The sequence below is a fragment of the Dasypus novemcinctus genome, chromosome 25 (genome assembly GCF_030445035.2).
Source record: "Dasypus novemcinctus isolate mDasNov1 chromosome 25, mDasNov1.1.hap2, whole genome shotgun sequence".
Lineage (NCBI taxonomy): Eukaryota > Metazoa > Chordata > Mammalia > Cingulata > Dasypodidae > Dasypus > Dasypus novemcinctus.
The window spans coordinates 23,556,740-23,569,020 of record NC_080697.1 but is presented as its reverse complement, the minus strand read 5'-3'; the positions used below and the strand labels follow the sequence as shown (position 1 = coordinate 23,569,020).

At 41.3% G+C, this 12,281-nt stretch overlaps 1 long non-coding RNA gene across 1 annotated transcript in view; it reads left to right on the top strand.

Moving 5' to 3' along the window:
- The first annotated feature begins 69 nt into the window (after positions 1-69).
- LOC105746335 (uncharacterized) overlaps positions 70-12,281 on the top strand; it is a 29,669-nt gene continuing 17,457 nt past the window's right edge. Inside the window, exon 1 of the long non-coding RNA XR_001118750.4 lies at positions 70-188. This is a non-coding gene — a long non-coding RNA (uncharacterized lncRNA). The remainder of the gene's footprint in view (positions 189-12,281) is intronic.

Sequence of the window (12,281 nt, the reverse complement as noted above, 5' to 3'; positions counted from 1 at the left end):
CCAGAGCGCCCGCCTTGGCGCTTTCTCCGCGAGTCCCGGGAGGGCCAGCTCAGGGTAGCAGAGGAAAAGGTCCGCCGCTCTGCTGTTAGGACTTCCGTGACACTGGAAACCTACTTCCGATTTGCAATGGGAAATGAGGTGTAGGGACCCCTTCCTTAGCCAATCCGCGGAAATCTCAGGCTTCTGAAGTGAGAAAAACGAGACTTCCGGGTCCCTAGGTAGAGGCTTGCTCTTAAAGCAACCTTTTAAGTGTTTTATCCTCTTAGGATTTATAGTGACTTTTCAAAGACCGGTCCCCTCTCTTAACGTTATTTGTTTACTTATTTTCGCCAGCCTTATCCCGGCCGCCTAAGGAAAAAAGTGAGGGGCGAGGTTAGTAGGAAAACCTCTGAGAAGGCCCGACTCCTATCCTTGGCAACTTGGACAAGTTGCAATATTTCAAAATGCCTTCTCATCTGTAAAATGACTATAATATCTCTTGTCTCCAAGAAGTGAGGATTAGCCTTAAATAAATATGGAAAGTGCTCATGACATTAGATACCCTCTCCCCCCCCCCCCAAAAAAAAAAAACAAGAACAAAAAATACTAAATATTAAGGACTTCTGCAAAGTCCTATGGGAAATAGAATCCAGGCTGAATTTTTGCCAGGTATTGTAGGTGTGAATCCCTCCAACCCCTGGTTCCCACCTCAGTTGTTTCACTTTACAGCCTTCAGCTGTAGAATTCTTTTTTTCCCCCGACATGCTTCTCTTCCTGGTCTTCTTGGGATATAATTCTCCACAAGCCTCACACCTTTATGCACGTCTTGCGAGCAGAGACACTGACTGCCTTATGGTGAACAGCCTTGAAGACAGAAATAGTGTCTCCCTCGAGGCAATAGGCAGGATTATTCCTCATTGATAACTGATTCGCGTTCCCTAATTTTGGTTCCTCTCCTATAGGCACCCACTGTGTATATTTGCTATCACCTGACCCTCACTGAATAGGCTTTGTCCAAACTAGGGCACAGAAAACTGCCCCAATTGATGATACTCTACTCCTCTTATTGTTGATAATAAACTGTCCTTTGTTTCTGACCCAGGAATCTTGTGTCTTTACCAGCATTCATGAAACTATGGCAGGCTAACTTATTAGCTTTTAAATAAGGTAAACTCAAACCCTTTACAGTTTTTGACAATTTCCTTCCCCACTTTTTCTTAGAATAGCCCTTTCCCCGTAATGCCAAGGGGCTAAACACACTAATTCTTATTGCCTCTGTGATGTTTTGGTTTTTTTTGTTCCATGGCCTTTATGTAATTCACTGGCTAAAAACAAAGTTTCCTAGGCCAACTTCAGATCTATTCGCCTCTCTAAGAAAAGAGATCCAGGAATCTGCATTTTCATACACTCTCCAGGTGACTCTCAGGCACACTAAAACTTGTTTTTAGGTCTGTGCACCCAGCAAGGTCTCTGGTCAGTCCCATCCATCTGCCTTATGGAATCGAAGCCCTCTCTCAGTTAGAAGTGGAGTGGGCATCACCATCCCAGAATCCTCAGAATTGGGAATGAACTGTGGACTAAAGTAGCCTTACTCGTATTCTTCTATAGACTTATTGTGATTCTAGTGTTGGAAGAATTTTTATTATTGATGTAGAGTCAGTGGCCACTGGAGGTTCTGAGGGCAGGGAGAGGGAAAAACTGGTATAATATGGGGGCATTTTTCAGGACTCGGTAATTGTCCTAAATGACATGGCAATGACAGACACAGGCCATATATATCTTGCCATAACCTACAAAATTGTGTGGGGGAGAGTGTAAACTACAATGTAAACTGTAATCCATGCTTGGTGGCAATGTTCCAAAATATGTTTCATCAAGTGTAACAAATGTACCACCCTAATGAAGATGTTGTTATGGTAGGAAAATGTGGGAGGTGTAAGGAGGGGGGCATATAGGAATCCCCTATACTTTTTATGTAACATTTATGTAACCTAAGTATCTTTAAATATACATATATGTTTAAAACTTTAGTGGCAATATCTGCAGAGGCCACAAAATGGAGCTAATAAGCCAACACTGCTGGTGCCTCACTGGGAGTCTTATCTCCTGTGGTCTAATTTCCTTTTTTTACTTGGTTCTCTAGCCTGTGTGTTCCATTTGTGTTCTAGTTGCTCTGTGAATCTATCTGTTTTGCTATCTTCATGTTTCATTCTGTTTCTAATGATTTTCCTTATTTGTTTTGTGATTATAGTTTTTCTCAGACTCTGAGTAGGGTCACAAATCATAACAAGGGTGAAGAGTAGAAAAAACATATGAAGCCTTTTTTCCTGTCAGTGGAATACAAAGGTTAACGTTAAATCTATAAGGTTCTCTTACCTTTCTGGATATCGTAAGAGTTCTATTTTAAGCTCTACTAATTATCAGGGGCATGACCTGGGACATATTTTTTCACTTTTTGACTATTTTTCAGAGATGGAACTAATTTCTCCAAGTCCTTTCCAGCTCAGACACTCTGAAATTACTTTATCCTTTGTATAATTTCAGTGAAGAAAGAGACTAAGACTTAGCCAAAGAGAAATCTTGGCAACTATAACCAATTTGTCACCAACTCTATTTCTTCCTTTGGTAGGAAGGCCCATCTTCAGTCAGGGTCCTCTGCATGCTAGCTAAACTACTGCAAAAGCCTACTAGTAAAAAAATAAATAAAAATAAATCCAACTAGTAGTTCTTGCTGCTTCTAAACTTCCCTCATCCCATACCCCAACATTCCTGCCAGCCACTGCCAGATTTCCAAACCCTCTGCAATCACCATGTAAATTTATGTGGGAAACAAATTTTTTTTAATATTGTGTTAGGGGGGGAATCCCTAGGTACAAACTAAAGAGGGAGAAATGGCCCTTTTTTTCTTTTTAGAGCAATGAACTAGAAAGTGGCTGCTGCCAATAAAAGATGGAGATTTTTAGATCAGATAAAGCAAAACCCAACTTCATGCTGCCTAAAAGAAACCCACTTTAAGTATAAACAAATAAGGTAAAAGTAAAAGGATGGAAACACTTTCAAAGAAAGGTGATGTTAACACTAATCAAAAGAAAGCTGATGTTGCTGTATCAATATCAAACAAAGCAGATTTCAGATCAAAGAATTATTACTAGGGATAAGAATGAATGCTGAATACATGTTGTAGGACTAGCAGTAGCAAGAACCATCTTCAGAAATGGGCAACCACACCTGCAGACATAATTGAGCTTGTTCATCAGAGTTACAAGGAAGGCTCTGAGAAGTCCCTGCAGGTTGAATTATGTAACCCCAGAGTAGGGTGGGATGGTAGTTCTTAATCCATTTCCATGAATTATAAATAGGATCGTTTGAAGATGTTATTTTTACTTAAGGTATGACCCAAATGGAATGAAGTTGGACCTTAATCTTATTAATGGTGGCTTTATGAAGAGAAAGCCACATGGGGAGCAGAAGTCCATGGAACCCAGAGGAAAAAGGAGAGGACATCTCCCTGTGATGGGAAAGCTAAGGAACTTAAGGATTGCCAGCCAGCCAGAACACTACCAGCTCTGAGAGGAAGCAAGCCGTGTAGCCTCTGAAACCATGGGCCACTGTTGTTAAGTCAACCCTTTGTGTAGTATTTGTCATAGCAGCCAGGAAACTAAGATGGTGTGAGACACAGCAGTGACTTGGGACTTCCCCGAAGCCTAACCCATGGAAACAAGAAGGAGGGTGGGGGCTTTTAGTTGGTCTAAATAATTCAGGAAGACTTTCCAATAAGAAACAGTATGTAATGCAAGTGGAACAGTGGGAAACAACTAGGGTAGCAAATTGCCTCCCTCTGCATCAGATTTGGCTGCAGATATGTTATAGTTGATCCACATTTTATTTTACTGTGTAATTTATGGTCTTTTGGGCTGCAAATACAGAGAATGCAACCCAATTATTTGAAAGGCAAGGGCATGGGCTATCTCACATAAATGTACACAATGAGAAGTCCAGAGGCCAGATGGCTCTGAGGTTGTTTATATATGTGGCTCAATAAAATTGAGATCCCGGGGTCTTTCCATCTTTCTCTTCTGCCTATGGCTTCTTTTGTTTAGAAAATGATTGCAGCAGCTCCAGGCATGATATCCTGATATGTACCAATGTTCAGAAGTGGAATCAGGCCACTTCTCCCTTGTATGTCTCATTTTTAGAGCAAGAAACCTAAAGTTTCCAGGGGACTTCCCTCACACTTTATTGCCTAGACATGTGTCACATGCTAACCTCGAAATTCATCACTGGCAAGGGAAATAAGACAACCAGAATGGCCTTGGATCAATTAAGATTTGCCTGAGTCACATGGTGAAGGAATGAATGGTCACTGAGATACATTTAGGGCTCTACTATTTATTATGAAAGGGTGGTGTTTTCATTTGTTAGGCTGCCAAAAGCAATATACCAGAAGTAGATTGGCTTTCATAATGGGGATTTATTCGCTTACAAGCTTACAGTTCTGAGGCTGAGAAAAATATCTGAATCAAGGCATCATCAGGCAGTGTGTTCTGCCTGAAGATAGCTGTTGGCAATCCTGGACGACTCCATCATATGGCAAAGCACATGGTGGTATCTGCTGGTCTCTGCCTTCTCTTCCAGGTTTTGCTGCTTCAGCTTCTTGCTTCTATGGCTTTCTCTTTCTCTTCTCTCCATATTCATCCCATTTATAAAGGACTTCATAAAGAGGATTAAGGTCCACCCTGGGACACACCTTAAATAAAGTAACTTAATCAAAAGGTCCTACTTTCAATAGGTTTAGTTTATATATATAAACTTTTTAATATTTTAAAGATACCTAGATTACATAAATGTTTTGCAAAATATATAAAGGATTCCCATATGCCCTGCTCCCTACCCCTCCCACATTTTCCCACATTAACAACATCCTTCATTAATGTGGTACAATTGTTACAATTGATGCACATATTTTGGAGCATTGCCACTAAGTGTGGATTATAGTTTACATTGTAGTTTATACTCTTTCCCGCACAATTCGGTAATTGTGTCTGTCATTGCAAAGTCATTCAGGACAATTCCCAAGTCCTGAAAATGCCCCTATATTATACCTGTTTTTCTTCCTCTCCTTGCCCTCAGAACCTCCAGGGGCCACTACCTCCACATCAATGATAAAAGTTCTTCCATTGCTAGAATCACAATAAGTCTATAGTAGAATACTAGTAAGTGTACTCTAGTCCATCACTTGTTCCCCAATCTTCAGGATTTGGGGATGGTGATGCCCACTCCTCTAATTGAGAGGGGGCTTAGATTCCATGGGGCAGATGGATGGGACTATCTTGTTTGCAGTGGCAGACTCTCTCTTCCTTGGGATGGTCATTGTCCATCATCATCTCCTTGTTCTCCAGGGTGTCCAATGAACTGGAGAGTAGATGTTGCAACTCTGTTGAGATTAACAGCCAACTGGCACATCGACAGGCCAAAGATTTAAGTCTCTTGAACATACACCTGTCAACTCTAGTACTAACAAAAACTTCAAATGGAAGGGGCAGCAGAACAATGTGTAGGGAAACAACAACTGAGTCCAACTCTGTCACCTCGGGAGCATAAATTCCCAAGTAGGACCCAAGGGCAGGGCAGGAAACTCCTAAGCTATCTGCCCTGCCTATAGTGTCTGGATGTCTCCAGAGCCCTCAGGAGCCCCACTATTTGAGGCAATATTTGCTTTGGCAGTCAATGAGATCCTGCTGAGGTGTATAAGCATAACGTCTAGAATGACCTCCTGATTCACTTTGAAGTCTCTTAGCCATATAACCTCATTTGTCTTTACCCTTTCCTCCTTTTGGCCAGTCTTTTTCCAGTTGCATTGCTAGTTAGTACTTGGTAGTAATCCCTCAGTGTCAGGGAGCCTCATCCCTGGGAGTCATGTCCCACGCTAAGGGGAAGGTAAGGCATTTATATACTGAGTTCAGCTAAGAGGCCACATTTGAGCAACAAGGAGGCTCTCAGGAGGTAACTCTTGGGCACCCTATAATACTAGGATAAGTTTCAGTTTCAAAAATAAAGGTTCCTAATTACAGTCATCAATATCAAGGGCCTGTCAATAGTCCATCCTCCTTCACTAGTCACTGGCCCTGTACTCAGGGGATTCTTGCTGTCCATTAGAGAATGTGACAGAGCTCCCCAGGTTGGGAATTCGATGTTCTTCAGTTATTGTGTGAATCTCCACCCACCATGACAATGCCCCACAAATACTGCAACAGATTTATATGCTTTTTAGGTATGCCCCAGGCAACCCTCCTCCCATGCATCCCCCATCACTGTCATCCACACTAATGATCCTCCCCTGCCACAGTTGTAACCCTTCTGTGATCCAAAACTTCTTAAAAAATGTAGGCAACAAAATAAACAGATACAGTTAATAAGAAAATGAAATAATGATAGTTTTTAAAATAACAAAATATAAAAATTTTTTAAATATGTGGACTAATAAAAAATATATAAAATTTTAAAAAGTTTTTTTGACATGTCTTTCATCACTGTAAGATCTGTTGTCTTGTATATACAGTGATATTTTCTTCTGTTTATTCCCCCAGTGACATTTTTTTCATTTTGTCTTCAAAGAAGCTTTAGGTTAGAGAAAAGTGATATACAGAATATGGGGAATTCCCATGTACCCACATCCTACCCCTTTTCCCCTATTAATAACATTTTACATGGATGGTGCATTTGTTACAATTGATGTGTAAATATTGAAACACTGCTACTAACTATGGCCAATGATTTACATTATGGTTTACATTTTGGACCATACGCTTTTATAAATTTTGATGAAATTTAACATGGCCTGTATCCATTATTGCAAGATCACATAGAACACTTCCATCACTCCCCAAATGCCCCGTGTTCCATCTATTCTTTTCCTCCCTCCCCTTCCCTCAGGACCCACAGCACCACCAAGCTTCACTCCTTGAAGAACAAGGTTCATAGTTACTTTCAACAAAATTGAGGACTTGACATACTGGCCTGTCCTCCCTATTAGGAGCTGCCTATGCTCTCAAGAGACTCCCACCCCTCTATTTGATGGGATGGGAGTCCAACACCATCCCACTCATTATGGTGGTCTCCACCCAGTGATACAATGCACTATGACAAGGTGAACACTCACACACTCCCTAGAAGCCTGCTGCAGGTGCACTCTGTCCTGCATGCCCCCCACAGACAACACCCTAAGCCAGTAACCATCCCCTAACATATTTGCCAGAAGAACCTTCCCAATATTGTAGTTTCAACCACATACCTGGAAATTACCAGAGTTTACCTGCTCTCTCCCCCAACCCTCCCCCCAGTTCCATGAACAGTCCTACATATCCTCCCCACCCTACCCCCCTCACAGACAGCCCTGCCCAATCCAATAGCATCTCTGCACCACTGTCATGCCCATTCACTGCACAACTATACCCTACCACCTTATGATAACTTTTGCCCATATGGGCATTGGCTCACAAACTTCTTCCTTTCTGTCTCCTGTAAACCTATCTTCCAGATTCTAGCTCTGTGAGTTGGCTCATTTTACTATCAGTGAGGTCATGTAGTTTTTGTCCTTGAGTACCTGACTTGCTTCACTCAACACAAGGTCTTCAAGATTCATCCATGTTATTACATGGGTTGACACTGCATTCCTCCTTACAGCTGAGTAATATTTCATTGTATGTTTACACCACAGTTTGTTTATCCATTAATCTGTTGATGGACATTTGGGTTGTTTACAACTTTTGGCAATAGTGAATAATGCCGCTATTGGTGTGCATATATCTGTTCGTGTCTCTGCTTTCAATTCTTCTGAGTGTATACCCAGCATTGGGATTGCTGGATCATATGGCAGTACTATAGGTAGCTTCCTGAGGAACCACCAAACTATCCTCCACAATGACTGTACAAGCAGTGGATAAGTGTTCCCATTCCTCCACATCCTCTCCAACATTTGTATTCCTCTGTTTTTTTTTAATAGCCACCAGTCTAATGGGTGTAAGATGATATGTCATTGTAGTTTTGATTTGCATATTCCTAATACCTAGTGATGTTGAGCATCTTTTCATGTGCTTTTTAGCCATTTGTATTTCTTCTTTGGAGAACTGTCCGTTCAAATCACTTGCCCATTTTTTAAATGGGCTGCATTTTTATTTCTGAGGTGTAGGATTTCTTTATATATGCTGGATATTAGACCCATATCAGATATATGGTTACCAAATATTTTCTCCCATTAAGTAGGCTGATTTTTCACTTTCTTGACAAACTCCTTTGAGGTGCAAAAGTTTGTAATTTTGAGGAGGTCCCATTTATCTATTTTTTCTTTCATTTCTCATGCTTTGGGAGTGAAGTTCATGACCATTTCCTGATACAAGATCCTGTAGGTGCTTCCCTATGTTATCTTCCAAGATCTTTATGGTCTTGGCTTGTATATTTAGATCTTTGATTTATCTCGTATTAATTTTTATGTAAGGTGTGAGATGGTGTTCCTCTCTCATTCTTTTGGATATGGATATCCAGTTCTCCAAGCACCGTTAGTTGAAGAGGCCATTCTCTCCCAGTCAAATGGGCTTGGTGGCCTTGTCGAATATCAGTTGACTGCATATGCAAAGATCTATATCAGATTTCTCAATTCAGTTCCATTGGTCAGTATGTGTATCCTTGTGCCCATATCATGCAGTTTTGGTTTTTTTTAAAGATTATTTATTTCTCCCCACCACACCACACCTCACTCCACTCCCATTGTCTGCTCTATGTCCGTTTGCTTGTGTGTTCTTCAGTGTCTGCTTGTATTTTCAACAGGTGGCTCTGGGAACAGATCCTGGGACCTTCCAGAGTGGGAGGGAGCCACTCATTCTCTTGTGCCACCTCAGCTCCCTGGTCTGTTGTGTCCCTTATTGTCTCTCTTCTGCATCTCTTTTTGTTGCATCATCTTGCTGCACCAGTTCTCCACGTGGGCAGCACTCCATGCAAACCAGCACTTCTGTGTGGGCCAGCACTCCTATGTGGGGCAGCATTCCATGTGGGCCAGTTCTCTATGTGGTCTCTCTGCTCAGGCCAGCCTGCCTTCACCAGGAGTCCCTGGTTATTGAACCCTGGACCTCCTATATGGTAGATGAGAGCCCAAATGCTTGAACCACATCTACTTCCCAATACCATACAGTTTTGACCACTGTAGCTTTGTAGTATGTTTTAAAGTCAGGTAGTATGATTCCTCTGATTTTTTTTTTCTTTTCCAATATGTTTTTGGTTATTTGGGGCCTCTTGCCCTTCCAAATAAATTTCATAGTTAGCTTTTTCCAACTCAGTAAAAAATGCTGTTGTAATTTTTATTGGAATTGCATTAAATCAGTTTGGGTAGGATAGACATTAATGATGTTTTTTTAGTCTTCCTATCCATAAATAGGGGATATTATTCCATTTATTTAATTCTTCTTTAATTTCCTTTAACAATGTTGTATAATTTTCTGCATACAAGTCATTTACATCTTAAAATTTATTCCTAGGTATTTTATTATTTGCTACTATTGTAAATAGGATTTTTTTTCTTGATTCCCTCCTCAGATTGCTCATTATTGGTGTACAAAAATGCTATAGATTTTTCCACATTGATTTTATAATCTGCCACTTTACTGAACTAATTTATAAGCTCTAGAAGCTTTGTTGTAGATTTCTCAGGGCTTTCTCTGCATGGGATCATGTCATCTGCAAATAGTGAAATTTTTAGTTCTTCCTTTCCAATTTGGATGCCTTTTATATTTTTTCTTGCCTAAGTGCTCAAGCAAATACTTCTCTTTTTTTTTTAAGATTTATTTTATTTATTTCTCTCCCCTCCCTCCCTGCCCCTGCCCCCATTGTCTGTTCTCTGTGTCCATTTGCTGCGTGTTCTTTTTGTCCACTTTCTGCTGTTGTCAGCGGCATGGGAATCTGTGTCTCTTTTTGTTGCATCATCTTGCTGTGTCACCTCTCCGTGTGTGCGACGATACACCTAGCAAGCTGCACTGTTTTGCACTGTGCGGCTTTCCTTACTGGATGCACTCCTTGTGCGTGGGCCAGCTCCACATGGGTCAAAGAGGCCCAGGGTTTGAACCACAAACCTCTTGTGTGGTAGATGGACACCCTGTCCACTGGGTCAAGTCTGCTTCCCCAAGCAAATACTTCTAACACAATGTTAAATAAGAACAGTGACAATGGGCATCCTTGTCTTGTTCCAGGTCTTAGAGGAAAAGCTTTTAGAATTTCACCATTGACTATGATGTTAGCTGTGGGTTTTTCATATATACCCTTTATTGTGTTGAGGAAGTTTCTTCTATTCCTATCTTTTGGGGTGTTTTTATCAGGAAAGGTGCTGTATTTTGTCAAATGCACCCAATTATTTTCTTTCTAATACTTTGAGTAGAAATGTTCTGAAATATATTGGGGGCTATTTTCTCTGAAACAAAGGATACAGAATATGATTTAAGCTTTTCTTCATAACTTATCAACATAGACAGTAATTACTGTACTGTGCTAGGTAATGAAGGAATGTCCTCAAAAACTAATGTAGGGGGAAGCAGACTTGGCCAAATGGATAGGGCGTCTGCCTACCACATGGTAGGTCTGCAGTTCAAACCCCAGGCCTCCTCGACCCATTTCGAGCTGGCCCATGTGCAGTGCTGATGCAGGCAAGGAGTGCCCTGCCATGCAGGGCTGTCCCCCACATAGGGGAGCCCCACGCACAAGGAGTGTGCCCCGTAAGGAGCCACCCAGCGCAAAATAAAGTGCAGCCTGCCCAAGAATGGCGCTGCACACACGGAAACCTGACACAACAAGATGATGCAACAAAAAGAAACAGATTCCTGGTGCCGCTGATAAGGATAGAAGCGGTCACAGAAGAACACACAGCAAATGAACACAGAGAGCAGACAACTGGGGTGGGGGAAGGGAGAGAAACTAATAAAAAAATAAATCTTAAAAAAAAAAAGAACTAATGTAGGATATAAGGCTGTTCATCCACGTCCTTCTGGTAAATCTCTACAGATGCCTGTGTTTTGAGGATTCTTATGTTTTCTAGGAAGTTTTTGTTTCCTTTCTAGAGATTCATCTTGTTACTGAAAATGAATCTGCCTATAGCAACCTGCTCTTACTTCTTCGTTGACGCTTCTAGCCTACTGTGGGTTGGGACCAGACAGTCAAGTTTGTTAGGATTGTAATAATTGACAATTGCAAGATTAGGCTGATACAGTCAGTCACTCCATTGCGTCAGAGCATCCCCATAGACTCACAGGTAGAGGTAAGGGATTGAGAGCCAGGGAGGTCAAAGTCACAGAAGTTATGGCGCTGACTTGGGAGGAGGCAAGACAGATGGTCAGGCTCCACGTCCATGCAATCCCTGTTGAGCACTTTGCAGCCCAGAGTTCTGCAGCCACCATGGAAAGCAATGAAAGCCCTGACAGTGGCTCTCAGGGATGTGGAAACCACGTTGCCTCTGTGGTACTGAGGAGCTGCCTGGTTTTTTTTAATGGAAATTATTTTTTTAAAAATCAACAATACTCTTTTGCCTTCTCCATCCCACCCTCCCTCTTGGGTGCCTAGATAAATAGCTGCTTCTCAAGGGATTAAATACATTTTTATTTTTCCCAAGAAGATTACTTTGGATTATGTCCAGGGACTCATTTTTTTAAATGAAATAACTCATTATTTTATTTATTTTTAATTTATTTATTTATTTGTATTTTATCCCTCTGTCCCCCAGATGGTTCTCTCATCTGTTTGCTCATTGTTTGCTCTCCTTTTCCAGGAGGCACTGGGAACTGAACCCAGGGGAGGTGAGTGCCTACTGGCCTGGGCCACATCTGCTCACCGTGGGCTGTGGTGTCTACTGGCTTGTGGCATCTGCTTGTTTAGGCATCTTCTTGTTGCAGTGATGCAGCTTCTAGCTCATTGTGGCAGATGCGGAATCTGCTCATCTTCTTTAGGAAGTACTGGTACCCAAACCTGGGGCCTCCTATGTGGTAGGCAGGTGCCACATCCAGTTCCCCAGGGACTTATTTTTAATAATTACAACGGGACATATTGGCTTTCATTTATTGTCTGCTATTACCTATAGCTCTAGGCAAGAAAATTCACATTTATGATTTCTAGTCCTTCCTATAACCTTATAAGATAAATTATTCATATTTTATAGATGTAGAAACTGAGGTTCTGCCTTAATTTGTATCTAAGAGAAAATGGCTAAATGATGGTATATTAATTAGGATGTAGTTTAGGCTGTGATGACAGGGAAACCCAAAATATAATGA